Source organism: Microcaecilia unicolor, chromosome 2 (genome assembly GCF_901765095.1).
Source record: "Microcaecilia unicolor chromosome 2, aMicUni1.1, whole genome shotgun sequence".
Taxonomy (NCBI): Eukaryota; Metazoa; Chordata; class Amphibia; order Gymnophiona; family Siphonopidae; genus Microcaecilia; species Microcaecilia unicolor.
Genome location: NC_044032.1, coordinates 224,748,270 through 224,775,055, shown reverse-complemented (window position 1 = coordinate 224,775,055; position 26,786 = coordinate 224,748,270). Strand labels below are relative to the sequence as shown.

Sequence of the window (26,786 nt, the reverse complement as noted above, 5' to 3'; positions counted from 1 at the left end):
CTCAGCTATTCTTGTTGCCTTCACTGTGCAGTCATAGCAGCCAATTCTGATCACCTCTATATACAGTTGTCTCTGGTTTGGGCACTGGACAGCTGATATGGATTCTCTGTCACATTTTGTAGGCTACCTTGTGGAGTTGAGCTTTTGTTTGGGAAGTATAGGTCTCGAAGATCCTCCGAGGATTAGGCTCAGGATTCTTTTAAGACCTCGGAACAATCCCTGGTCGTCATTAGGAGCATAAAACGTGTATCATAGTATAAAGGTTTGTTCCTAGCAAACCTTTTATTAAAAGGTAACCATTCTTATCTGGGAGCACCAGCTTAATCTGCCAGGGATAAGCTGCCAACAAAGCTATCGAGATACCTCTAGTTTTACTCTGAGTGCAATTAGAAGCAAACAGATACGTGGGATATTTCTTGTGTACCACTAAGCGCTCATGATTAGATTTCAAGGGCATTTCCTGAATGAAGGCCATGTCTGAACGTAAGCTAGCAACTCCTTGAACAGCATCTGATACTTAAACTGGGGTATTCAATCTTCTTACATTCAAAGTCACACATATGAGTTCTGATATTTGCAAGATAATTTAAAATTAGCATAGTGCAGCGAGAAGATCAACGCAGCAAATATATTCTAAAGATAATAGATCCCTCTCATAGCAAGATCAGAACATGTCAGCACTGTTGCCCATTAACACCAAATCCACACCCCACCTGAAAACCATCCAAACATTTGAGGCATGACAACTTACTGATGATTGGCGTGCCTGTAAAGGGAGGAGGAAGCATTGCACCAATCTACAAAATTTAAGATCATCTGTCAACCCTTAGAGTCCATCCCAGACATCGGTCACTATTTCCAACCAGAACATAACCGGGATGACCAACCACACAATGTAAAGGATCACAAAAAAGCAATGGGCAATCCTATTTCGGGTCTTCATTGTTTGAGGCAGCAGTGCTCTATCAGACTAGTGCCGTGAAACACTGTCTGCCACTTGGGGCTTTCCAGGCCCTTGTGCCCATTTTTGAAAAGGTTGCACTGTAGAGGGGGGAGTATCTCCTACACATCATCCAGAGAGCTTTACCATCCTTGTAGAATACTAAGGTAAACAGATGCTGCCACTTATAGCGAATTCCAGCATCTCGTAAATGCTGAGTTAGGGGGTGCAGTTCACCTCTACACTTCAGTGTTGTGGTGGAGAAGTCTTGATAAATATCAGTTTTGTAAGTATCCCATTCATATGGCTTACGAGCTCTTGCCTTGGCCAAAATTGCTTCTTTCACTTTATAATCCTTAAAGCAAGCCACAATATCCATAGGCAAATTTTGACTCCGGTTGCCCCAGTGCTTGATGGACTGTTTCCAAGCAGATTGTTGTTCAGTGTAAAGTCCTCTGATAATAGGGCACCAGTGATTCGCTGAACCACTTCTTCACAATCTATGTATTCAGACCTCTCTGGAATTCCCCAGAATATCAAATTAGAGCGCTGGCTCAGATTCTCTAAATTCTCAATCTTGTTCAAAAGGTGTTGTGTAGTTTGCTTGTAATCAGAGAGTTATCTATGCCAGAGATGGCTTCAGCATGTTCATCTAGGGCTGTTTCGGCATCAGCGATGCACTTGCCCGGATCAGCAATGTCGCCACACAGGTCCACACCAAGGGCTGCAAGCTCAGAACGCACTACTCGTAGATCTGACTTTATTTCTTGCAGCCAATTACGGACATCCCTCATCGGGTCATCAGGCAACATCGAGTGTGGTGGAGACAGAGGGATTAAGGTCAGAAGTAACAAGATGTATCATCCATTTTTTCCATTTCGGCATCATCTAGGCCAAGGCCTAATGCTTCCGCACGCTGATGAAAGGAGAGAAGCTAGTGGCTTATTCTTTTGCTCTCAGGTGACGATGCAAGACAGTAATCTGTAAGGGTATCCTGTATTCTAGGGCAGGTAAGAGCAAATTTCACTTTTTTTAAGGATTTTTTTCAGGCAGAAGTTCACTTAAAACTGTAATAGCTGAATGTCTGTGAATGATCCCATTGAAGTATTAAGTTTCCATATCGTCCTGCTAAACCAGTCTAGATGAGCAGGTTGTGTCCCACTGCCAGCAGATGCTGGAGACAGAACACAAAGTCTTTCTAGTGATATAATCGCTTTTATAAGGAGTACTTCAGCTAAGCCATATAGCAGTATTCTCTGTCTACAGCAGCTGATGGTGACTGGACTGGAAGGCTCTCAGGGCCTCAGTCTGAGGGCTGTCCTCCCCAATCAAGCCAGATCTGTCAGGAGGCTTCCAGAACGCTTTCTAAATATGAAGGGAGGAACATAACTGACGCATACACACAAGAGTTGCAGGAAGTGCAAGAACACATTGGCACCCTTCCCCCCAAATGTTTGCATTTTAAATCCCATAAGAGGCTTGCACTAAAGTGCAGGAAAACAGGTGCCAATGCCCACCCTCACCCTCTGCTTTGCTCGGACTCGCAGACAAGTTTTTTTTTTCTCACTATCATCACTACAGGCTGCATGGGCGGCTTTCCTTTCAAAAGAAACCAAAAACTAGCAATTTAATTTGAAAAATGCAGAATAAATCCTCTTTCCACAACCCAAACTCCATCCCTGACCTGAAGGTGTGTTTTCAGAATTAAAGCCAGCTTTAGTTTCTGTACTTTCTTCTGAACATTAGAGTGAATACTTAATAACCTGGTTTTAATCATTTCAATGCATTTAAATACAATTTGAGCACACAAATTAGCACGCGTGCTGGAGAAGGCTTGTGCATGTTGTGCACATTAACATGCGCGCATGTCTGGCACTAAAAGGATGTTGAGCATCTGGGCCTGGGTGTAGGTTCCAAGGTGTAAGGATTAGAAACTAGTTGAGTAGAAAAACTAAACTAAAAAAGATGGCAATGATAAAACTGAATTCATTTGGAGAGAAACATGATTAGTGGAGTGTCTCAAGGATCATTTAATACAGACAGTTCTGCCCAATATCTTTGTGCCACATTGTGGAGTGATTTGAGAACAAGATCTGCAACACAGTGGACAACCCCTGAGGTAGTAATCCGGAATGAGAAGTGATTGGATTTATTTTTTTACAAAAAGCTTCAGACATGGTCAAATAAATGTTTGGCAGTTAAGGTTTAGTGTGAAAACAATTAGAATCATGCATTTGGAGAGGAACCTGGGAGCTGATGTGCATTCACAAGCTGCAAGACCTCATCTGTATGATAATGATTTAAAAGTAGTGAAACTGTGATCAGTTAGTGGGCAGATTCAGGCAGATGTTGAAATAGCAAAGAGAATGCTAGGTAGTATTAGGAAAGAATGGAAATAAAACAGTATAATAATGCCTTTGTCAGTGCATGGTGTGACTATACCTTGAGAACCGTATTCAGTTCTCGGTCACATTATTTCAAAAAAGATATAGCATAACTCAAAAAGGTACAGAGAAGAGTGATGAAAATGATAAAAGGCTCACCTTTATCTCCCACACTTTTCAATATAATGATGATTCCACTGGCCAAGACCTTATCTAACTTAGGACTTAACCCGTTTATTTATGCTGCTGATGTCACAATTTATATTCCCTTCAGACATGATTTGACAGAAATCTCTAATGAAATCAATCATGGTCTGAACACGATGTACTCTTGGGCAACTTCTTTCCAACTAAAACTGAATGCTGAAAAAAAACGCACTGCCTTATTCTATCATCTCAACACAACAAGTTCAGACCTTCAACCTTAATCACCCCCACCTTTACCCTTCCCATCTTGGAGAGCCTAAAAATATTGGGAGTGACCCTTGATCGCAACCTTTCACTTGAAAGCCAAATAAATTCCACTACAAAGAAGATGTTCTCACTGTGGAAACTAAAACGGATAAAACCTTTTTTCCTGAGAGAGGTATTTTGTCACCTAATACAGTCAATCGTATTAGGTCACCTGGATTACTGCAATGGAGTTTACGCAGAATGTAAAGAGCAACTTATTAAGAAACTGCAGAACGCCCAAAACACAGTGGCCAGATTAATTTATGGAAAATCCAAATTTAAAAGTGCCAATCCCCTCCGAGAGAAATTGCACTGGCATTGAGCCTGATGCAGTTGGGAAAATGGGGGGTATAAATGTGATAATAAATAAAAGGGATGTAACGGCTCTCCTGCGGGGGAGGCTAAAGAGATATAAGGGCTCTTCAGTTTGAGGAAGATACAGCTGACAGGAGATAAGCTAGAGGTCTATAAAATCATGAGTTGGCTATAGCTGATAAATGGGGAACATTTGTTTTACCCTTTGAAACAGTACTAAGATTTAGGAACACTCCATAAAGCTTATAGGTAACAGTTTTAAAACAGAGGAAGTAATATTTTTTTTCAACCAATGCTGAATTAAGCTGTGGAGTTTTTCTACCACATATTCTGGTAAAAGTTAAAATAGCTAGGTTTGAAAAGGTAATTTTCTGGAGGCAAGGTCAGTAAACCATTATTAACCAGGTCAACTTGGGAAAGCCACACTTATCCTTTGGTGTAAGAAACAGGTACATGATTGAATCTTTGGGATCCTGTGGCATACTTTGACCTGTATTGGCCACTTGTTGGAAACAGGATGCAGGGTTTGATGGACCTTTTGGTCTGACCAGTATTTGTTATGTAAAAAAAAGGAGGTGATATCTGACTTTCGCCTTCCTCTGCCCATTTTGAGGTATGGGTGCCAGAACTAAGCACAGAATTCTAGGTGAAGCATTACCATTGACCTGTACAGAGACATTATTACAGCTCCCACACGTAGAAGGCACCCTTTGTGCTATGGAGCCCATTACCTGGCCATGGTACAGGTGAACTGTGACCACCATAGAAATTTCAGGAGTGAGGTAGAAAGGCAGTTTAGGAATTTAAAAATTGGTGCTAAAGTAGGTTTTAGGTATAATTTGAATTTAGCCAGAAGGGAGACTGATACACTGGTATAGCAAGTGTGTAGCAGGTATTTGAAGTTGGGATGTGGTGATGGAAGAGAGAGAGAGACAGATAATAGCAACTTGCCTGAAGAGTGGAGTTGAGCAGTTGCATAGGGCAAGATGAGAGAGCATAGGTCATGAGAGCTGTAGCATGAAAGCACTTGTTTTTTGTTTTTGTGTGTGCTTTTTAATTCTTTTTATTATTTGAACTTGAAGTTAGACAAAATCAATACAAATATGAATGAACATAACAGCTGCTAAAACCAAACTACTGTGGTTATTTATAGCCATAATTAAGAAACCTTTGATGAAAGAAAAGAGTTCAATTTTATTTTTGTTACATTTGTACCCCGCGCTTTCCCACTCATGGCAGGCTCAATGCGGCTTACATGGGGCAATGGAGGGTTAAGTGACTTGCCCAGAGTCATAAGGAGCTGCCTGTGCCTGAAGTGGGAATCGAACTTAGTTCCTCAGTTCCCCAGGACCAGAGTCCACCACCCTAACCACTAGGCCACTCCTCCATTTTTTAATTATGGCTGGTAAACCGCATTGATGAAACTGAAGAGAGTGCTCATATTTTTTTGTAAAATAAAGTCCAATTCCACCAAATATAGATGCTGAATATTATCTTTCCAGTGAGAGATGATGAGTTTCACAGCTGCGGTGATTAAGAAGTCAAATAATAATTTGTCTTCATTAGAGAGTGGAAAAGGAATGGATGGTGATTTCCATATTACTTATTTGGGTAGTAAAGGCAACATAAACTGAAAGATGTCCTGTAATTTGTCCCATACATCTTGCCAAAAAATTAAAGTATTAGGACAGTCATAAAGTATTTTATTTAATTATTTGTAGCATTTGTATCCCACATTTTCCCACCAATTTGCAGGCTCAATGTGGCTTACATTTGCCGTGGTGGCGGTTGCCCTTTCCGGGTAACAAAATTACAGATGGTATTGCATTAAGGCGCATACATACATGGAACATAACATACATGGAATAGATCATGGTATATATATATATACCAAGTGCATACATAGATGCATCAGAGTTCCTTGTTGTGATTTAAATGACCAATGTAAGTTTGATTTTTATTGATCAATTGTTTTACATTTATGAGGAGTCCATAGAGCTCTGTGATACATAAAAAAAACATAGATTTGAGTAATAGCTGCTGATAAAGAAGCTCTAGGACCTTTAGACGATATCTGAGACCACTGAGCATCTGATAATGAAGCATCAAGATCTTTCTTGTACTTTTACAGGAATATGTATTACAATTTTGAAAAGTTTTATAAAATATTGAAGCACAATATACATGGACCTTCAGTAAATGTACTCGCATTTGAAACTTGACTTATACTAGTTAACTCCCAGTTATTTGATTTAATAAGACCTTATAGCTGATACCATTGTAAAAACTGAGAGGGTAGTCGAAATCCAGTTTCAGTTGTGCGAATGATTTCAATTGGCCACCTAGCCTCAACTTTTTATTCTTCCACAATGGTATATCATCTATACTGTTAGAATATTTTGGTAAAGATTTTGCTAACCAAGTGAATGCTAAAGCGTTTTGTAACACCTGTTTATTATGGTGAGAGAAAGAACATAAATGAATATTAGGATGGGCTAAAACTGTAAGGGGAACTGGATATCTGGATGTGACATTTCTTTTTCCACTTTTAACCATATAGGGGTGGTAAAAAGATCCTCCCCTTGAAACCAGTGATGGCCCTTAGAACAAGAGTTAATCCCTAAAATTAGGAAAATTAACCCTTTAGGTAATTTTCAGTTGAGTTAGAGAAATATGGGGGGAGGGGGTTAGACTGCCATAAAAAGGAGACTAATATGCTATCAATTGTCTTGAAAAATCTGGAATGAAGTTCCACTGGGAGCATAGCTAACATATAATTGATTCTTGGTTCTAACATCATTTTTAATAGTATCTAATCTGCCCTACCAATTTAAATGTAATGGAGACCATTTTTATATAGATAACATTGATTTACTCTTTTAATCTTTAAAGATTTTATCTATGGTTTCTTTAATAGATATTCCTAAATATATGCCAAGATAATTTATATGAGAGAGCTGAATATTAAATGAGAATTAGCTTATTCCTTGTCATCGAGCAGATGAAGCCATTACATATGGGTTGTGTCCATCAACCAGCAGGGGGAGATAGAGAGCACTCAACTTTTCTCAGTGCCTCATGGCCAGCCAGCTCCACTGCCTCTTCAGTATTCTCTATCTCCCCAAGCAGGGTGGCTGCAGCTTCTTCGAGCTCCATCAAAAATCTGCCTGGGGGTGGCTCCTGGCTTGCCAGTTGTTAGCCGGGGTGTTAGAGGCTATAGCAGCTTCACTTTGAAGGCACATAGGTTAGCCCTTTCCCTGCCTTACCCATTCCCCCTTGGATGTGGACATATTAGCTTGCTTTTCCCTGTCCTTTCCCACTCAGTGGATGCAGGCACATTGGTTCGCCTTTCCCTGCCTTTCCCACTCATCTGAGCCTCTGGAGTTCTTATTACCTCTGCTTTCCTCACAGCGTTTAAAAAAAAAATGGAACAGAGGTTTTCCTTTGATTCTTCTATGGGACCGGAGCTGTGATACTCGGTCCGGTGAGGTAAGAGTGTTTTCTAACTCCTCCGGGGTGGGCCCGTGATCGGGGCGTTTTTGGCGCGAAACTGCCATTTTGAATTTTCCCACCGTTTTCGGCGATGGCCGCAGAGAATGTAAAGCGCTGTTCCCGGTGTGGCAAGCGCAAATCAGCAGCGGGGCTCTGTAAATCGTGCTGTACAGGTGTAAGAGCCGGCCCGGGCATGGCGAGCGATGATTCTTCCCGCTCAGAGCTGGCAGCGGCCTCCGTAGAGACGGAGAGCCCTGAGCCCGGGGGGGGGGGGGGGAACCTCGAATTGAGGCTATTCTCAGGGAGCGGCTAGCCCCGGACGGGATCTGGGTGCCCAGGGCGAGTTTTTCTCCCCTGATTTTGTGTTGCATAAGCATACATGCTCCCTCAAGGGTCGTCTGAGGCCCCTTCTATTGTCGTCCCCCCCCCCCCCCCCCCCCCGGGTGGATTCTGGCCTGGGACTGCCCACTGAGGCTATTTTCCCTGATAATTGGCATAAAGAAAAGCGTAGAAGGGCTAATTCCCCTTCAGAATGTGGTGCACCTCCTTTCTCTCCCCCCCCCCCCCCCCCCCCCCCCCCCCCACCGTGGTCGGGCTGTGAGGATTCGGAGAGTTCTGGCAGGCCTTCGTGGTCTGAGGAGCAAGAGTCAGGTGCAGAATTACCACAGGATCTGGATGATCCCTCCGCGGTGAGGATTTTCCACCGTGATGAGCTGCCAGCACTTATTTCAGATGCCCTACAGGTCCTTTCTATTGAAGAGCCTGACAGTGGCATGGCCTCCTCTGTGAATCCTAGGATGGCTAGTACCAAAAAGCCTGCTCGAGCCTTTCCTTTGCATGACTCCATCCAAGAGCTTATTTCCGCTCAGTGGGCTGACCCCGAGGGACCTTTGAAAGTTTCCAGGGCTATGGGGCAATTATACCCTCTGCATGAGGAGCATTTGGCTCGCTTTGCAATGCCTAAAGTAGATGCCCTAGTCACTGCGGTGACAAAGAGAACTACCCTCCCTGTGGAAGGAGGAGTTGTCCTGAAGGATATACAAGACCGTAGGCTGGAAGCAGCACTTAAACGGTCCTTTGAAATTGCAGGTCTTACTGTTCGGGCGTCTCCATGCAGTTGTTATGCTGCTAGAGCCTGCCCGGCGTGGTTGCAACAGGCAGTGGAACAGCCCGGAGATGGAGCGGAGCCCTTCTCGGATGTGGTTCCGCGGCTGGAGTAGGCCTTGTCCTTTTTGACTGATGCCCTTTATGATATTGTCAGAGCCTCGGCTAAACAAATGGCAGTAGCAGTGGCGGCTCGCCGTCTTATTTGGCTACGACATTGGGTAGCGGACATGGCCTCTAGGCAAAGGTTGGTGAAGTTGCCCTTTCAAGGCCTTCTCCTATTTGGTGAGGAGTTGGAGAAAATTGTTAAAGGCCTGGGAGATCTTAAACCCCAGCGCTTGCCCGAAGATAGGCCGAGGCCTTCCTCCAAGGGCCAGGCGGTCCACTCCTCTTATAGACCTCGCTTCCGTGAAGCTAGAAGGTACCGCCCGGGGCGTTCTGCTGGGTTCACTTCTCGTGCCCGTTTTTCAGCAGAGGAACTCCTTTCGCTCGGACAAGCGTTCCGCAGCCACCGGCTCTAGGCCTGGAGTTCAGGGGCGACTCTCTCAATGATGGTGCGCCGGCCCCCTCCTCGCTTCCTGTCATCGGAGGACGTCTTTCCCTCTTTGCCGAGGAGTGGGCCAATATTTCCTCAGATCAGTGGGTTCTGGTCCTGATCAGAAATGACTACAGAATAGAATTCAACGCCCCAGTAAGAGACGTGTTTGTGGAGTCCCGATGCGCTTCTGCTGCCAAACGGGCGGCGGTAGAGGAGACTTTGCAAAGTCTGATTCAGTTAGGGGCCGTGTCCCCGGTACCTCCCGCCGAACACGGCTACGGCCGATACTCCATCTACTTTGTGGTGCCGCGAAAAGGTGGGTCTTTTCGCCCTATTCTAGACTTAAAAGAATTAAACAAGTCCCTGAGAGTGCGGCATTTCCACATGGAAACCCTGCGCTCCGTCATTGCTGCGGTACAGCCAGGAGAGTTTCTCGCGTCTCTAGACCTGAAAGAAGCTTACTTGCACATACCAATTTGGCCCCCGCACTAGAAGTTTCTGAGGTTTGCGGTGTTGGGAAAACATTTCCAGTTCCAGGCCTTGCCTTTTGGCCTCGCCACAGCTCCCCAAACCTTTTCGAAGGTAATGGTGGTAGTAGCTGCTTTGCTCAGGCGAGAAGATATCAGGGTTCACCCGTACCTAGATGACTGGCTTATCAGAGCAGACTCTGTAACAGAGAGCTATCAAGCTACAGCCAGAGTGGTCTCAGTACTTCAATCTCTAGGCTGGGTCGTCAATATGGCCAAAAGTCACCTGACCCCCTTGCAATCTCTAGAATATTTGGGGGCCAGGTTCGACACAGACTCGGGCTATGTATACCTACCCAAGCTAACATAGTAGATGACGGCAGAAAAAGACCTGCACGGTCCATCCAGTCTGCCCAAGATAAACTCATGTGTATACCTTACCTTGATTTGTACCTGTCTTTCTCAGGGCACAGACCGTATAAGTCTGCCCAGCTAAGGCGGTGCAGGCTTCAGAATCAGGTCCGTCTGCTCCTGAGGATGCCCTGCCCGCGAGCTTGGGACATTGTCCAGCTGCTGGGATCGATGACAGCCACATTGGAAGTGGTGCCCTGAGCAAGAGCGCACCTGAGACCTCTACAGTATTCCCTACTTCAAAGATGGTCTCCAGTTTCTCAGGATTATCAACGCAGACTTTCTTGGCTCCCTGCGGCCCGACTCAGCATGGAGTGGTGGCTCTCAGACAGCATGCTGCGGCGAGGAATGCCGCTGGCGCTCCCCGATTGGTGTCTAGTAGTGACAGATGCCAGCCTGATGGGCTGGGGCACACATTGCAAGGGGATGCATGCCCAGGGTCTATGGATACCTGAGGAGTCGGAGTGGTCCATCAACCGCCTGGAGTTGAAAGCGGTGTTTCAGGCGCTTCTGGCCTTTCAATTGACCCTGGAAGGATTGGCTGTCAGGGTGATGTCGGACAACACGACAGCAGTGGCCTACATAAATCGACAAGGCGGCACTCAGTGCAGAGCACTGGCTGCGCAGGCTGAACAGATTTGCCACTGGGCCGAGCTGCATCTTCAGTTTCTGTCGGCAGCTCACATTGCAGGTCAGAGCAATGTGCAGGCCGATTATCTAAGCAGGCATCAGATCGATCCAACAGAATGGGAACTAGCAGACAAAGTATTCCTGCAGATATGTGCCAATTGGGGCAAGCCCCTGATGGATCTTATGGCGACAAGTTCAAATGCCAAAGTCCCGTGCTTCTTCAGCAGACGGAGAGATCCTCGCTCGGCAGGGTTGGATGCCTTGACTCAGCCCTGGCCTCCTGACCTACTATATGTGTTCCCTCCGTGGCCCTTGATAGGGCGCGTGCTCCTACGGATTCGGCTGCACCCAGGAGAAGTGGTCCTCATCGCCCCGGATTGGCCCAGGAGGCCTTGGTATGCGGACCTCCGACAGATGCTAGTGGAGGCTCCCCTTCCTTTACCTCTGGTACCGAACCTGTTGTCACGGCCCGGTGGCCTTGGAGGACGCCTGCCGCTTTGGTCTTATGGCATGGCGATTGAGAGGGCGCAATTGAGGGACAAAGGCTATTCAAACACAGTCATTTCCACTCTCCTGCAGGCCCGCAAGCGTTCCACTTCTGTGGCTTATGCCAGGATTTGGCGCCAGTTTGAGTCTTGGTGTGCTTCAAAAGCAATCACACCCATGCGGACTCCTGTCTCACCGATTCTGGACTTTTTGAAGGATGATGTACAAATAGGCTTGGCCTATAATTCCCTGCAGATGCAAGTGGCAGCATTGGCCTCCCTTCGTGGTAAGGTTGAAGGCGTGTCTTTAGCTGCTCATCCAGATGTGGCACGGTTTCTTAGTGGGGTGCTTCGGCTCCGGCCTTCCGTGCGAGCACCCTGTCCAGCTTGGAACCTGGGGCTAGTTTTGAAGGCCCTGCAGGCTTCTCCTTTTGAGCCGCTTCGGCGAGCATCGGAGAAAGATTTGACACTAAAGGCCGTTTTTCTTGTGGCCATTACTTCAGCGAGACGGGTGTCAGAGCTCCAGGCGCTGTCCTGTAGAGACCCATTTCTGCAATTCTCAGAGTCCGGGGTCACGGTTCGGACCGTGCCTTCCTTCATGCCTAAGGTGGTTTCAGCGTTTCACCTAAACCAGCCTATTTTCTTGCCCTCCTTTGATAAGGAGGAGTTTCCAGAATCTTTTGGGCAGTTGCACCTGTTGGATGTGCGCAGGACTCTGCTGCAGTATCTGCGAGTTACTATCTCTTTCAGGATCTATGATCATCTGTTTGTTTTGCTGTCAGGTCCTCGCAGAGGGTCTCTAGCGTCTAAAGCCACTATTGCCCACTGGCTCAAAGAAACTATCTTTTCAGCTTATCTGCTTGCCGGCCGGTCTCCGCCTGTAGCCTTTAAGGCGCATTCTACCAGAGCGATTTCTTCCTCTTGGGCTGAAACTGGAGCACTCTCTCGTCAAGAGATATGCAGTGCAGCAACATGGGCTTCTAAGCTCTCTTTTGCCCGACATTACAGGCTGGATGTGGCTGCTAGGAGGGATGCGCGTTTTGGAGCACAAGTGCTAGCGCGTGGTGTGACCTGTTCCCACCCTATATAGGGATTGCTTTGTTACATCCCATACTTAATGGCTTCATCTGCTTGATGACAAGGAAGGGAAAATTAGGTTCTTACCTTGGTAATTTTTTTTCCTTTAGTCATAGCAGATGAAACCATGAGCCCTCCCTGTATGATTGTTTGTATGCTGTGAATCTGTTTCAGGTTCTGTTCTTGTTTCCTGAAGTTCCTTCCTTGGGAGAAAGTTGGAAAACAGTCTTCAGGATTCATGTTCACTTATAGGAGGATGAGTCCATTCCCTCCAGTTTATGTTTTGGAGGATGGCTCCTAGATTATCAAAAGTTATGAATAGCTTATCCATCCAGATCAATGCAGATTTATGAGTAATAGATCCACAAGTGATAACACTAGATTATTTTGCAATATACTCCCTATAGCCAATAAACACACTGAAAAACTAGTTCTTTAACGTTAAGACGCAGAAAAAGCGTTTGACAGGGTAGAATGGAAATTTCTTTTCGTTACCCTAGAAAAATTTGGATTTGGACCAAACTTTATCAATATGGTTAAAATGCTTTATCAACATCCAAAAGCTAGTATTTTTGAAAACAACAAATTATCTTCTTATTTCTCAATTTTCAGAGGAAGATAAGGCTATCTACTATCTCCACTTCTATTTAACCTTGCCATGAACCCTTAGCTACTCATAACAATATTACAGGTTTACAAATTGGGTCATGTTCTGTGAAACTTTCTCTTTATGCAGATGATTTACTAATTTATACTAATATTTCCTCGATTCCTCATATTTTGTCACTAATATCCTCATTCTCGCTTAACTCAGGATATAAAATAAATTGGAGGAAAACTGAATGTTTACCCCTATATGAAGATGTAAACATTCAAGAATGGGAAAATTAGGTTCTTACCTTGGTAATTTTCTTTCCTTTAGTCATAGCAGATGAAGCCATTACGTATGGGTTGTGTCCATCAACCAGCAGGGGGAGATAGAGAGCACTCAACTTTTCACAGTGCCTCAGGGCCAGCCAGCTCCACTGCCTCTTCAGTATTTGAAGCTTCCAAAGCAGTATGGCAAACCGCAATGGGAATAACATGAACTTTCCTCACGGCGAACGATGGCCCCTTAACAAGGGCATGAACTCAAAAGGAGGGAATGAACACATCCTCCTGGAGGGAATAAACTCGTCCTCCTTATTGTATAACTGGACACTGCGTTGCTACCTGGTCCCCCTCCGACTGATGATGGCCTGGGGCTGATGTCAGATGTGGATTCCCCTGAGTGTTGGATGCACGCTAAGTGTAGACGGGTAAATTCCCCGTCGGAGAGTGGCGCACCCCCCTTCCCCCCCCCCCCCCCCCCCCCCCCCCCTGTGGTGGGCTGTGGGGACTCTGAGGGATCTGGCAGGCCTTTATGGTCTGAAGAGCCAGAGGAAGGTGCCGGTTTGCCACTAGATCTGGATGATTCCACTGCGGTTCAGATTTTCCACCGCGATGAGCTGCCAGCACTTATTTCTGATGCCTTACAGGCCCTCTCTATTGATGATCCTGTTAAAGGCGAGGCCTCCTCTGGTAATCCAAGGATGGCGAGTACTAAGAAGCCTGCTCGAGCCTTTCCTTTGCATGACTCCATCCAAGTGCTTATTTCTGCTCAATGGGCTGACCCTGAGGGGCCCTTGAAAGTGGCCAGGGCGATGGGGCATCTTTACCCTCTGAGTGAGGAGCACTTGACCCATTTTGGGATGCCTAAAGTGGATGCCTTAGTCATGGTGGTGACAAAAAGACCACCCTCCCAGTAGAGGGAGGGGTCGCCTTGAAGGACATTCAGGACAGGCGGCTGGAATCAGCGCTAAAATGGTCCTTTGAGATTTCGGGCCTAGCCTTAAGGGCGTCTGTGTGCAGTTCTTATGCTGCTCGATCCTGCCTCTCTTGGTTATAACAGGCAGTGGAACAGCCCGTGGATGGTGCGGAGTCCCTCGCTGAGGTTGCACCGTGAATGGAGTCGGCCTTGTCGTTTTTAGCTGACGCTCTCTATGATCTGGTCAGAGCTTCAGCTAAACAGATGTCTGTGGTGGTGTCCGCCCGCCACCTTCTATGGCTACGGCATTGGGCGGCTGACATGGCCTCTAAGCAAAGGCTGGTGAAGTTGCCCTTTCGAGGCCTTCTGTTATTTGGAGAGGAGTTGGAGAAGATTGTTAAAGACCTGGGGGAAGCTAAACCCTAGAGGTTACCTGAGGATAGGCCGCGGCCTTCTTCCAAGGGTCAGGTGGTTCCCTCCTCCTCCTCCAGACCTCACTTCTGTGAAGCTCGAAGGTATCGCCCGGGGCGCTCTGCTGGGTTTACTCAACATGCCCGTTTTCAGCAGAGGAACTCCTTTCGCTCGGACAAACGCTCCGCAGCGGCAGGTTAGGCCAGGAGTTCAGGGCCGTCCTCCACAATGATGGGACGCCGGTCCACTCCTCCTTTACAGCTGTAGGAGGACGCCTTTCCCTCTTTCTCGAGGAGTGGACCAAGATTGCCTCAGATCAGTGGGTCCTGGACCTGATCAGAGAAGGATACCGATTGGAATTCGGTGCCCCTATGAGAGACGTGTTTGTGGAGTCCCGATGCAGCACTGCCGTCAAACGGGTGGCGGTAGAGGAGACCTTACAAGTCTTGTTGCACCGTGGAGCGGTGATCCCTGTGCCTCCCGCCGAACACGGCTGCGGTCGTACTCCATTTACTTTGTGGTGCCGCGAAAAGGCGAGTCTTATCGGCCCATTCTCGACTTAAAGAAAGTCAACAAGTCACTAAGAGTGCTGCATTTTCACATGCAAACCCTGCGCTCCGTCATTGCAGCGGTTCAGCCAGGAGAGTTCCTCACGTCTCTGGACCTGAAAGAAGCTTACTTGCACATTTCTATATGGCCCCCGCACCAACGGTTCCTCCGGTTTGCAGTGTTGGGAAAACATTTCCAGTTTCTGGCCTTGCCTTTTGGCCTCGCCACAGCTCCCCGAACCTTTTCTAAGGTAATGGTGGTAATAGCTGCCTTTCTCAGGCGAGAGTGTATCCGGGTTCACCCGTACCTTGACGACTGGCTTATCAGAGTGGACTCTGCAGAAGAGCGTCGTCATGTAACAGCCAGAGTGTTCTCAGTACTGCAATCTCGGGGCTGGGTCGTCAATAGACCCAAACGTCACCTGACCCCCTCTCAATCTCTAGAATATTTGGAGGTCCGGTTCGACAAGGCCTCGGGGTTTGTCGTTCTACCCGACCAAAGGCGGTGCAAGCTTCAGAATCAGGTCCATCTGCTTCTGCGGATGCCTCGCCCGCGAGCTTGGGACTTTGTCCAGCTGTTGGGGTCGATGACGGCCACCTTGGAAGTGGTGCCATGGGCGAGAGCGCACATGAGACCTCTGCAGATTGCCCTGCTTCAACGATGGTCTCCTATGTCCCAGGATTATCAACGCAGACTCACGTGTAAGCTCTCTTGAGCAGGGACTGTCCTTCCCACGTTTAAACTTGTACACTTGTATAGAAATGCTAAGTAGTAGTAGTGGCTCCCTGCGGCCCGGCTCAGTGTGGAGTGGTGGCTCTCAGACAGCATGCTGCGGCGAGGAATGCTGCTAGCGCTTCCCGATTGGCGCCTGGTGGTAACGGATGCCAGGGAAGCTATGCCCAGGGTCTTTGGACACCCGAGGAAATGGGGTGGTCCATCAATCGCTTGGAACTGAGAGCGATATTCCAGGCTCTTCTGGCCTTTCACAAGACTCTGGAGGAACTGGCTGTCAGAGTTCTGTCGGACAACACGACAGCAGTGGCCTACATAAATTGTCAAGGCGGCACTCAGTGCCAAGCACTGGCCACAGAGGCCGCTCAGATATGCCACTGGGCCGAGCTACATCTGCAGCTTCTGTCAGCAGCTCACATAGCAGGTCAGAGCAACGTGCAAGCCGATTTTCTAAGCAGGTATCAAATCAACCCTGCGGAGTGGGAACTGGCAGATGAAGTGTTCCTTCAGATCTGTGCCAAATGGGGAACGCCCGTAGCGGATCTTATGGCCTCAAGCACAAATGCCAAAGTCCTGTCCTTTTTCAGTAGACGGAGAGATCCTCGCTCAGCGGGGTTGGATGCCTTGGCTCAACCCTGGTCTCCGGGCCTCCTGTATGTGTTCCCTCCTTGGCCCTTAATAGGGCGTCTCCTCCTGCGAATTTGGCTGCATCAAGGAGTGGTGATCCTCATTGCCCCGGATTGGCCCAGGCGGCCGTGGTATGCGGACCTCCGGCGGATGCTAGTGGAGGTTCCCCTTCCTTTTTGCCTCTGGTACCAAACCTGTTGACGCAGGGTCCAGTGACCATGGAGGATCCCTGCCACTTTGTTCGCATGGCTATTGAGAGGGCGCAATTGAGAGACAAGGGCTATTCTAACAAGGTCATCTCCACTCTCTTGCAGGCCCGCAAGTGTTCCACTTCCGTTGCCTGTGCTCGGATCTGGCGCTAGTTTGAGGCTTGGTGTGTTTCTAAAGCGATCACACCCATGCGGGCTTCTGTCTCACCGATACTTGACTTTTTGCAGGATGGTATACAAAAAGGCTTGGCCTATAATTCCCTGCGTGTTCAAGTGGCAGCGTTGGCATGTTTTTGGGGGAAGGTGGCTGGCCTCTCCCTGGCTGCGCATCCGGACATTGCATGGTTTCTTAGAGGGGTGCTTCGGCTCTGGCCTCCCGTGCGGGCCCCTTGTCCGGCTTGGAACCTGGGGCTAGTATTAAAGGCTCTTCAGTGTTCGCCTTTCGAGCCGCTGAGGCGAGCTTCGGAGAAGGCTGTGACTCTAAAAACAGTCTTTTTGGTGGCCATTACATCGGCGAGATGGGTGTCTAAGCTCCAGGCACTGTCCTGTCAAGACCCATTTCTGCAATTCTTAGAGTCTGGCGTAACGGTACGTACTGTGCCTTCCTTCCTGCCTAAGGTGGTTTCAGCGTTTCACCTAAACCAGCCTCATTATCTGCCCTCCTTCACTAGGGAGGAGTTTCCGGAATCTTTTGGGCAGTTGCACCTTCTGGATGTGCGCAGAGCTCTGTTGCAGTATCTGCAGATGTCTAATGCTTTCAAGACCTCTGATCACCTTTTTGTATTGTTGTCAGGTCCTCGTAGAGGGTCTCCAGCATCTAAAGCCACTATAGCCCGTTGGCTTAAGGAAGCCATTTTTTCTGCATATCTGCTATCTGGACGGCCTCTGCCTGACGCCTTTAAGACAAATTCCACAAGAGCGATTTCTTCCTCTTGGGCTGAGACGGGAGCATTCTCTCTTCAAGAGATAAGTAGTGCAGCTACTTGGGCTTCTAAGCTCTCTTTTGCCCGTCATTACACGCTGGATGTGGCTGTCAGGAGGAACCCACTTTTTGGGCACAAGTTCTTGCGTGTGGTGTGGCTTGTTCCCGCCCTATCTAGGGATTGCTTTGATACATCCCATTCGTAATGGATTCATCTGCTGCTGATGACAAGGAAGGGAAAATTAGGTTCTTACCTTGGTAATTTTCTTTGCTTTAGTCACAGCAGATGAATCCATGATCCCTCCCTGATTTGTTTTGTGTTCAGTTTTTCCTGCAGACATGTTCCCTCATTGTTCTACTACAGGAGGTTGAGTTTGTCCCTCCTTTGTGTTATTGCTCCTGTTCTGGGGCGTTGGTTCGCTATGAGGAAAGTTCATGTTATGCTACTTTGCAATTTAACACTGCTTTGGAAGCTTCAAAATACTGAGGCAGATGGAGCTAGCTGTCCTAGAGGCACTATGGTTTTCAGTGTTCTCTATCTCCCCCTGCTGGTAGGTGGACACAACCCATTCGTAATGGATTCATCTGCTGTGACTAAAGGAAAGAAAATTACCAAGGTAAGAACCTAATTTTCCCATTTAAAAAAAACATGAATATATAACATTAGCTTTGGATGAGTGGTATTATGGTGCAGTGTATCCTTAAGGCCTGCAAAAGAATCTAGAACCAATATGTCTACTAGAATTCTGAATGAAATTTTGATGAAGGAAATATCTTGCAGGGGAAATATATGTATATCATATTGAAAGTGATGTTTGTTATGGAGACTGTTTTAGGAGTGTAATAGAAATTCTCTGAGGACAAGCAGGCCATTAATTCTCACAATTGGGTAACATGACGCCATGTTGCCCGTCCAGAGGTTATAACAATCTTAACAGAGCTTTGAGGAGTGTGAGACACTCTCCACTGCATGTGCCTTCCCGCCCGCCACGAGAACGCAGTTACCACAGTTCTTTTTCTATTGCGGTGAAGAGAAGCTGGGGGGGGGGGGGGGGGGGTTGGTGTCTGTTCACGGATCTAGTCTGGATGAACTTGTTTGTGCCTTTCAGTGTTCTGTTTTTAAGAACATTTTTCGTGTGCCAGTGTTTTGTCCTCTTTATCCTCATCCCTTATATTTTTAGATTTTTTGTCCAATTTTTTAAGTTTCTGTTGGTTGCCGCGTTTAGGCCTTCATTTCAACCAGGGTTTTCCCTTTCTTGTTTCTGGTGCCTTGCCCCTTTTTTCAGCGCCATCACTTAGCTTGATTTGGCTGCAGAAGTTTTCCCATCCATGTCCACTCATGTTCCCAGTGGCTTCAAGCGCTGTACCTGGTGCAGTTGAATAATCTCTGGTAAGGACACCCATTCTTGGTGTGTTTAGGGCCTAACCATAGCCCCTGTTAACTGTGTCCTCTGTCTTTGGATGAAGAAGCAGACCCAGCTTGCCAGAGAGGCTCAACACATTTTGGAGCCAAGACAGATCCCTTGATGTCGGCATTGGGGTTGGCAGTGTCTGCATCGGGAGCATCGGTCCACATGGTTGCTACTGGACCTCGTGACACTGGGAGCAGTAGTGTATCGAGTGGGTCTCCACCTGTATCAATGCCGACTGCTGTGTGCAGGTCCCCTGGGACTGTCCAGTGTTGGACCCAACCCCGAGGTGAGAATTCGACATCGTCCTCGTCAGCATCAAGTAGTCTCAGTGCCAAGCATCTGGCAAAGGCCAAGAAGTATCAGCATTGGTCTTCCTCGATGCATCGTGCCGAGAGCTCCGGGACGCTGAGGGATTTGGCGCTGGGAGGACCACTTCCACTCTACCTAGGAGGTGCCAATGCATCGGACACCTAACAGCCTAGACCCGACTCCTGTCTCGACCCAGGCAGTTCTGCAACCTGTCTGAGCTGGCGCCCCAGACTTTCCCAATGTCTGCCCTCGATGAATGTATCTGAGCCTTGCTTCCTGAGCTGCTGGATAGCCTTTTGCAATGGGGTGCATCAGCATTGGGGGTGCTTGCGTCTACCCTGCCACCCGTTGCGGCCTCGCTTGGCCCTCGACCTGTGGTGAGGCCTCCAAAGCAGGTGTCATGTGCGGCACCAGTGTTGCTAGCCATCCAAGCCGGTACCCCATCAGCATCGGTAGAGGAAGCTTTGCTGGAGTCAAGGCAGGACTCCTTGAGGACATGGCTCCTCAAGGTAGAGGTAGGCTCGGTCTTGGCCTACTCATGAGGAGTAGTTGACTGGTACCGATGAGGATCGTTCATGGGAGTCAGAGGAGGATCCAAGGTACATTTCGGAGCATATGTCCTATGGCATCCCCTCTGAACCCTCCCCTCCGCTGGAAAGGAGAAAATCTCCACTGGAAAGCCTTTCGTTCCCATCTTTTGTGAAGGAAATGGCTGAGGCAATTTCATTTCATTTGGAAGTGGATGACAAGCCCAGGGCTAAGATGCTTGAGGTCCTGTACTATGAATCTCTTCGTAGGGAGGCTTTGACTGTCCCCCTCCACGAGGTACTCAAAGTCCTCAATCGGAATTGGGAATTCCCTCTGTCAGTCCCTGTCTTGCCCAGGAAGATCAGCACGATATATTGGATTCACAGCACACCTGGTTTTGATAGGCCTCAGTTGCCTCCTGATTCCATGGTGGTGGAATCCCCCCTCAAAAGAGCCAGAGACTATGCCTTGGCGCCCCCAGGCAGGGAAGCTAGGACTTTGGACTTTTTTGGGAGGAAGATGTTTCAGGCCTCAATGCTCGTGTCCCATATTCAGTCTATCTATAATTTTTAGCTATAAGCTATACAGTTTTACTGCAGGTATACTCCACTATTTCCCATCCTCCATCTCTCTTTTCCTATCAGCCACATGAAGGAATTTCTGACTGGTCACATGCTCTGATCGTGAAAATGTTGCTAAGGCAACTCAGATACCTGGTATATCCTGTTACAATACGGAGAAAGGTATGGCAAGGACCAATTGCAAGCTTCCAGCACATATGCAGCACCTATGATTGGTCCAAGGTAGAGGAGAGGTGGATGCTCACCACAGCCTATAAAACCACACTGCAGACAAAGGAACTCTGAAAAACCAATCTTGGAGAGAAAGTTTCAGATCTGTCCAATGGCCTATGCTTTTCCCGAAGGGGTCTGCTTCCCCCCCCCCCCCCCCCCCCCCTTTGTACCTGGTAGAATCTAATTCTCTATAGCTATGAATCTTTATTTCATTTATTCTTTCTTTCTCTGTGTTCTGTGGCCTTTGTATGAGGAACAAACTTTCTTCCTCCTTTCTCTCTTCTTTATCTAATTAGTCTAATTACTTATAATTACCAGAGGTACTGATGTTAGATTGTGTAAGTTTGTTATATCTTGAAACTGATGTCTGATGCTATGATGGTGGGTAATTAAAAACAATTAATTCTCTCTAATTCCTGTACAATTTTTTCTATAATATTTGATAGAATTCGTAAGTGTTTTAGCGAATAGAAAACCAAATTGCTCAGCCTAGTACAAGTCTTACCAGCTCTTCAAGAGCGTGTACTTGCGGGACTTGGTGCGCAAGTCGCTGGATTTGGCTGACTCTCTCCCATCGGAGCAGGCTGAGTCTGTGTGCCAGTTGGCCAAGCAGCAGAAGGCGTGTCATAAGTTCTTGGCCAGGGGCGCCTTTGACACCTTTGACTTGGCATCCAGGATCTTTGCTCAGAGTATAGCAATGCGCAGACTCTCGTGGCTGTTTTTTTCTGGCTTGGAACAGTCGGTTCAGCAGAGGTTGGCGGATGCCCTATGCCGGGAGAATAACCTTTTTGGAGAGAAGTTTGAGGAGGTCACTGGCCAAATCAAGAATCACACTGACCATCTCTTCTGTCGCCTGTCGGGTTCTTTCTGCATCAGCCTCTTCGTCTAGGAGGTCTTTTGGCAAGTCAAGGAGGGGTGCCTACTACTCTGAGGCATAGGTACACCACCTCCTCTCGCCAGCCTGTTAGGCTCAACCCCAGCATGCTCATTCTCGTCAACAGTGTGTGCCTAAGGCCCCTGCTGCTCCCCAGTCAAAGGAAGAGATGAGCTTTTAACTGGCTCCAGGAGTGTGTAGTCGTTGTCAAAATGTCTGTACTGGATAAACTGCTGGTCAGAGGGAGGCGGAAGTTTTTCCAAGAAAGGTGGCCCCCTTATAACCTCCGACCGGTGGGTTCTCCAAATAATCCCAACTTGGATAGGCCCTCAGTTGGCTTCAAAAACCTCCAGATTGCCCACTGAGAGCTCATTATTTCAGCTCTCAGCACAAGCAGGTACTTGTAGAGGAACTCTCCGCCCTTCCTAAGGCCCATGCAGTCGGGCCCATTCCACCAGGGGAGGAAAGGCTAGGATTTTATTCCAGGTACTTCCTCATACAAAAGAAAACGAGGGATGCATCCCATCCTAGACCTAAGGGCCCTGAACAAAATTCCTGGTCAAAGAAAAGTTCAGGATTGTTTTCCTGGGCATATACACACATCCTAGTATTTCTTGCTTGCCGGAAATATTTTCGATTTCGGATGGGAACACACCACTTCCAGTACCGTGTGTTGCCTTTTGACCTTGCATCAGTACCCAGGGTCTTTACCAAATGCCTAGCAGTAGTCACAGCATCGCTACACAAGCTGGGGGTGCACATGTTTCCTTTTCCTCGACAATTGACTGGTGAAGATCACATCAGAGGACGGTGTTCGGGAGTCCATGCAGATGACTATTTGGGTGCTAGAGCTACTAGGATTCGTTTTAAACTACCCCAAGGCCCATCTTCACCCTGCCTAGCAATTGGAATTCATTGGATCCCTGATCAATAACACTGAAGATTCGAGCTTTTCTTCCAGAATTGAGAGCGGACACTCTAGTCACTCTGGCTTCTCGGGTTTGAGTCTCAGCAGGTCACGGTTCAGCAGATGTTGAGGCTGTTGGGCCACATTGCTTCCATAGTTTATACGACTCCTATGGCATGCCTTCACATGAGATCAGCCCAATGGGCCCTAGCCTCCCAATGGTGTCAAGCTGCGGGAGATCTAGAGGATGTCATCCGTGTGTCTCTAGAGCTTGTTTACTCTCTGCTCTGGGGACCATTCGATCCAATTTGACCCTGGGACTACTATTCCAAATTTCTTAGCCTCAAAAGATACTGACGATGGATGCATCTCTCCTGGGTTGGGGGGGCTCATGTAGGTGGGCTTCACACTCAAAGAGCCTGGTCTATCCAGGAAACAGTTCTTCAGGTTAACCTTCTGGAGCTGTGAGCGATCTGGAACACTCTAAAGGTTTTCAGAGATTGGCTGTCTCACCAAATTGTTCTCATTCAAACAGACAACCAGGTTGCAGTGCATTAACAAGCAGGGAGGCACAGGATCAGGCTCTCTGTGTCGGGAAGCTGTCCGGATGTGGCGCTGGGCTTGCCAGCACTGCATGTTCCTTTGAGCCACTTACCTAGCAGGCAAAATCCGTCTGGCCAATAGGCTGAGCAGGGTTATACAACCACATGAGTGGTCTCTCAGCATGGATGTTGCACATGCGATCTTTCGAGTGTGGGGCACCCCTTCGGTGGATCTCTTTGCCACGCAACTAAGCCACAAACTCCCTCAGTACTGTTCCAGACTTCAGGCCCATGACAGACTAGCATTGGATGTCTTCCCTCTTCATTGGGGGACAGGTCTTCTGTATGCTTATCCTCCCATTCCTCTTGTGGGAATACTTTGCTGAAATTCAGGCAAGACCACGGGACCATGATCTTGATCACACCTTAGGCAGATCTGGTTTCCTCTTCTTCTGGAGTTATCCTCCGAAGAACCATGGAGATTGGAGTGTTTTCCATCACTCAGAATGAGGGATTTTTTTTTTTGTTACATTTGTATCCCGCGTTTTCCCACTCATGGCAGGCTCAATGTGGCTTACATGGGGCAACGGAGGGTTAAGTGACTTGCCCAGAGTCACAAGGAGCTGCCTGTGCCTGAAGTAGGAATCGAACTCAGCTCCTCAGTTCCCCAGGACCAAAGTCCACCACCCTAACCACTAGGCCATTCCTCTCTTCTGCATCCCAACCTTCAGTCTCTGGCCCTCAGCCTGGATGTTGAGAGCCTAGAATTTGCTTCCTTGGGTCTTTCACAGGGTGTCTCCTGGGTCTTGCTGGTTTCCAGTAAAGATTCCACTAGGAGGTGTTACTCTTTTAAATGGAGGAGGTTTGGATACCGAGAGGATTCAAGATGGCGACCAAGCAGGATGTGCGATGAGGACGCTCCTAGAAAAACTCTCTAAAAGTTTTGTTTCCTATAATAACTATGCCGAAAAGGAAAGGAAAGCCGAGGGGACCACCTCTCCCGAAGCAAATTCCCTCCTTAACTGGGCAGCAGTCCATGTCAGCATATCTAGTTTCAACTCCAATTGCCGACGTATCCGCTAGCGGGGCAGGGAAGAGCCCTGCTCAGGAGAGCGACGTATCGCTCAGTCCGCTGGGACCTTTGACCCCAACGCCGCCGCGGACGCCCGGAGGTGTTGTGCCGAGCCCTGAAGGAAAGGAGAGCTCGAAGGAGTGGCGCTCTCCGGAGACGTCCGTGCTGCCCGTGGAGACGTTTGTGATGGCGCAGGGAGACCAACGAACACCAGAAGATCTAGATGGGGCATTCGGTGGGAACTCGCCCGAAACAACAGCGCAGGCTAAGGCTTGCGCCTTAGCGATTGAACCGCTGATTAAGCCTCAAGTAGTGTCGTCGGAATCTATCTGGGCAGCCCTGGAATCACTTCACAAGGTCTGTACTTCATTCATTACGTTGTCACTGAATAATTCTCAGATAAATTCCTTAAAAGTTCAAATGGAGGGAATTTCACTAAAGCAGACTAGTCTGGAAACACAAGTTGAAAAATTGAATCGGCAACAAGCTCAGATCTCTGGGGATCGTATATTAATCCACAGAAAAATTGAAAATATGGAAAATTACTCAAGAAATCTGAACTTGCGAATATTAAACTTTCCAAGATCTCAATTTGTGGCTCCTAAAGACATGTTCGCTAAATTCTTGAAGGAAATATATAAATACTCTGAACAAATAATTCCCCCAATTCAAAAAATTTACTATTTGGATGTGAAGACTCCTCCTTTACAGGAAAAATCTGCACAGGATATACCATCTGAAATACTAGATTTGACAAACTTTCTAGAACAATCGAAGGATAATACAGAGACTAGAGCAACCCTGATAGTATCTTTCGTCTTTCTGCAAGATAAAGAATCTTTATTGAGACTTTATTTTAAAAACTTGTGTCCTGAATTTAAGGGAAGCAAAGTTTCTATATTTCCAGACATTGCTCGATGGACCCAACAAAGACGGAAAATATTCCTGCTTATGAAACAGGAATCATTAAATATAGGAGCAGTCTTCCGATTACGTTTTCCATGTAAATGTGTTTTGATATTTAAAGAGAAGAAGTATGTGTTTTTTAAACCAGATCAATTGAGGTTATTCCTTGATACGAAGCGAGACCAGGCTTAATCCCAGATAAATGAGTCCTATTTAATTATGGATAACCACTGCTTGTTTTCTTTTGTTTTTTAAATTTAATAGTGTTCTAGCACCAACTTCCTTTGGTAGTACTATATCTTGAATCTCTCAATTTGTGGACTATAATAACCAACTGAGAATATACTTTTGTTTGATAAGATACACCAATCTAGGAAACATATTCTGACTTAATAGGTAAATTTTACAAAGAGTTATTCTTTGTATATTTCATATTAAAATGATAAATAAAAAAAAATGGAGGAGGTTTGACATCTGGTGTGAGGGCAAGGCCTTAGATCCTATTTCCTGCCCTACACAGATCCTGCTTGAATACCTTCTGCACCTATCCAAGTCTGGTCTCAAGACCAACTTCATAAGGGTTTATCTCAGTGCAATTAGTGCTTATCAATGTGTAGAGGGTAAGCCCATCTCTGGATAGCCTTTAGTTGTTCACTTCATGAGAGGTTTGCTTTTGTCAAAGCCCCTATTCAAACCCTTACATGTGGCACGGAACCTTAACGACGTTCTCACCCATCTGACAAAATCTCCTTTTGAGCCACTGAATACCTGCCATCTGGAGTGCTTGACCTGGAAGGTTATACTTTTGGTGCTTGTTACTTCAACTTGTAGGGTCAGTGAGCTTCAGGCCTTAGTGGTGGATGCACCTTATACTAAGTTTCACCACAACAGAGTAGTCCTCCACACGCACCCTAAATTCCTGCCAAAGGTCATGTGTGAGTTCCATCTGAACCAACCAATTGTCTTGTCAACATTCTTTTGCCAGCCTCATGGCCATCCTTGCAAGAGCACCTTGCACATCTTGGACTACAAGCGAGCTTTGGCCTATAACTTGGAGCGGACAAGGCCCCCCCCCCCCCCCCCCCAACATTTTATTTATTTTAATCCCAACAGGATGAGGGTCGCCATTGGGGAAACGCACAATCTCTAATTGCTGGCAGATTGCATTTCTTTCACTTAAGCACAGGCTGGGCTGACCCTGGAGGGTCTTGTCAAGGCTCACAATGTCAGAGCCATGGCTGCGTTGGTCAAGGCTCACAATGTCAGAGCCATGGCTGCGTTGGTAGCCCACTTGCGGTCAGCCTCCATTGAAGAAATTTGCAGCAGGATACCCGGCACGATAGTCGGTTCGGGCAGGCAATGTTGCACAATCTGTTTGGGGTCTAGAATCCAACTACACCCCCCTAGGCCTGTTTTATTCTGTTGTAGGCTGCACGCTCACTCAGTTTGTTTATAGTTTCAGGTTAATCAGAGTTATGTCCTCACCATTGCAGGCTCAGTTGACCAATGTTTGTTGTTTTCAGTGATCCTGGATGCTAGGGATACCCCCCAATTGTGAGAATTAATGATCTGCTTGTCCTCGGAGAAAGTGAAGATACTTACCTGTAGCAAGTATTCTATGAGGACAGCAGTCCTTATATTCTCACAAACCCTCCCACCTCCGCTTGGAATTGTCTCCTACTTTTTCATTTTTTATGCTGTAGTATTTAACTGCGGTAACTGCTCTCTCGTGGCAGGCGGGAAGGCACTCGCGCATGTGCGGTGGAGCGTGTTTTGTGCTACACAAAGCTCTGTTAATCTTGTTATAAGCTCTGGACCGGTCAACGTGGCACCACATTTCCCAATTGTGAGAAGATGAGGCCTGCTGACCTCGGAGAATACCTGGTACAAGTCCGTATCTTCGCTTTCAC

The 26,786-nt window shown here is 47.2% G+C and overlaps 1 protein-coding gene across 3 annotated transcripts in view; it reads left to right on the top strand.

Annotated features, from left to right (window-relative positions):
• Positions 1-26,786, top strand: part of TOPORS (TOP1 binding arginine/serine rich protein) — a 77,771-nt gene that overhangs the window by 36,185 nt on the left and 14,800 nt on the right. The gene's annotated exons all lie outside the window — the stretch shown is intronic.